Source organism: Schistocerca americana, unplaced genomic scaffold (genome assembly GCF_021461395.2).
Source record: "Schistocerca americana isolate TAMUIC-IGC-003095 unplaced genomic scaffold, iqSchAmer2.1 HiC_scaffold_749, whole genome shotgun sequence".
Taxonomy (NCBI): Eukaryota; Metazoa; Arthropoda; class Insecta; order Orthoptera; family Acrididae; genus Schistocerca; species Schistocerca americana.
Genome location: NW_025726510.1, coordinates 25,001 through 27,500, shown reverse-complemented (window position 1 = coordinate 27,500; position 2,500 = coordinate 25,001). Strand labels below are relative to the sequence as shown.

The window sequence follows — 2,500 nt, the reverse complement described above, 5'->3', positions numbered from 1 at the left end:
CCGTTTTCGGGAGAAGGGACGTCCGCGCGCGAAGCAGGCGTTCCGGAAGGGCGCGGGCCAGAAGGAAGAGATTCATCACTTTCACCAGGACTTCGTGCGGCAGACGCCGCAACTCCGCTGGGGTAAGGCCGTCCGGCCCGGCTGCTGATCCCCTGGGCGGCAACGCGGCGGCGACCTCCTCGTGTGTGACCGGCCCCCATATGCACTCGAGAGCGACAGGCTCTGAGTGCGGGAGGAGGCGGTCACGAATGAAGCCCGCGGTGGAGATGGGCTTCTTGGTGAAGAGGTCCGCCCAGAAGTCCAGCAGACCAGGGATGGCAGGTGGCGGCTGGAGCAGGGTGCCATCCAAGAGGCCGCGCACGCAACGCGCACGCGACCGTCGGAAGGCATCCTGCGTTCTCGCGTACTCCCAGCGGCGCCGCTTGCGCTTCTGCGTCGGCGGCGCGGCAGGCGGCCGCTTCGATGGTTGGCGCGGCCGCTGTGTCCTGGTGATCGATCTCTCCCCTCTGGACCCGACCGACGCAAGGGCATCCGGGAGCATGCCCAGGATGACATCGGGCGGCGTGCCCCGCCCCAGACCGATGACACGATCCAGGGCAGAGAAACGCTGGGCGGAAGCGGGTAGCCCCGCCAGATGCTCCCAGATGGCGGCGTCAGTCGGCCCCTCCGGCGGCGGCCCGGTGGTGTCGGCCGCGAAGTCCTCGGCTGCGTCGACGGGCGGCGCAGCGGCCTCGCCCGCGTCAGGCAGCGGGCTCGCCGCTCCCCGGCGGGACGCCGGCTCTTCCCCCCGACCGATCTCAAGCGCCTCCATGAATTGGCGGACAAGCTGCTTGTGGGCAGCTTGCCGCCGTCGGCACTTGATTGCCTCAAGCGTTCGGTCGGGGAACATCCTGATGAGCTCTTGATTTACAAAGAAGAACCGGGCGTCCCTCTCGAGGAACAGTTCGGCCTCTGCCTTGGCGAGCGACAGGACTTCTTCCTCCGTCCACCTCGCGCGATGCCTCTCCGTGACGATCTCCGCGTTGGCGGCCGCAAGATGTTGGCGGCGGCGATGGACCCCGAGACCGTTCTTGGTTGTAAAGCTGCGGTGGCACTCACTACAGGTATACATAGCTGCAAAAGTTACAAGATTTTCGGCACGGCCGGTTGGCCGGCTAGGTGCTGGGGGAGTTGGGGTGGCACCTTCAGCGGAAGGGCCACCACTTATTCTATGCTTACTGCCCCCAACTAAAAAAGGGATAGTGCGAGGGGGGGCTGGTAACCCCCCCAAGCCCCTGGTGCGGTCTTCCACTCTGCGAAATCAGCGGGCCCACGAGAAGGGGAGAAGACCGCAGGAGAGGAGAGGCTAAGAGGGCTAGGCCCATGTATTGCGCATCACTCTCCCTGTAACTATAACCCAAGGAAGGCACCTCGCAGCAGCAGCACGACTACATCAAAACCGCACTTCGAGAAGCCAAGTCCGGATGCAGCCACACCGCCGCCACTTGGCCACCTTAAGAGAGTCATAGTTACTCCCGCCGTTTACCCGCGCTTGCTTGAATTTCTTCACGTTGACATTCAGAGCACTGGGCAGAAATCACATTGCGTCAACACCCGCTAGGGCCATCGCAATGCTTTGTTTTAATTAGACAGTCGGATTCCCCCAGTCCGTGCCAGTTCTGAGTTGATCGTTGAATGGCGGCCGAAGAGAATCCGCGCACCCGCGCGCCCCCGGAGGAGCACGCTAAGGCGGACGCGGCCTCGCAGCAAGGAAGATCCGTGGGAGGCCAAGGCACGGGACCGAGCTCGGATCCTGCACGCAGGTTGAAGCACCGGGGCGCGAACGCCGCGCAGGCGCGCGCATCCTGCACCGCCGGCCAGCACGAGGCCAACCAACGGCGAGAGCAGACCACGCCCGCGCTAAACGCCCGCACTTACCGGCACCCCTACGGCACTCACCTCGCCCAGGCCCGGCACGTTAGCGCTGACCCACTTCCCGACCAAGCCCGACACGCCCCGATCCTCAGAGCCAATCCTTATCCCGAAGTTACGGATCCAATTTGCCGACTTCCCTTACCTACATTATTCTATCGACTAGAGGCTCTTCACCTTGGAGACCTGCTGCGGATATGGGTACGAACCGGCGCGACACCTCCACGTGGCCCTCTCCCGGATTTTCAAGGTCCGAGGGGAAGATCGGGACACCGCCGCAACTGCGGTGCTCTTCGCGTTCCAAACCCTATCTCCCTGCTAGAGGATTCCAGGGAACTCGAACGCTCATGCAGAAAAGAAAACTCTTCCCCGATCTCCCGACGGCGTCTCCGGGTCCTTTTGGGTTACCCCGACGAGCATCTCTAAAAGAGGGGCCCGACTTGTATCGGTTCCGCTGCCGGGTTCCGGAATAGGAACCGGATTCCCTTTCGCCCAACGGGGGCCAGCACAAAGTGCATCATGCTATGACGGCCCCCATCAACATCGGATTTCTCCTAGGGCTTAGGATCGACTGACTCGTGTGCAACGG

At 63.2% G+C, this 2,500-nt stretch overlaps 1 pseudogene; it reads right to left on the bottom strand.

Annotated features, from left to right (window-relative positions):
• The window catches only part of LOC124590233, a 7,958-nt pseudogene that overhangs the window by 3,582 nt on the left and 1,876 nt on the right, over window positions 1-2,500 (bottom strand).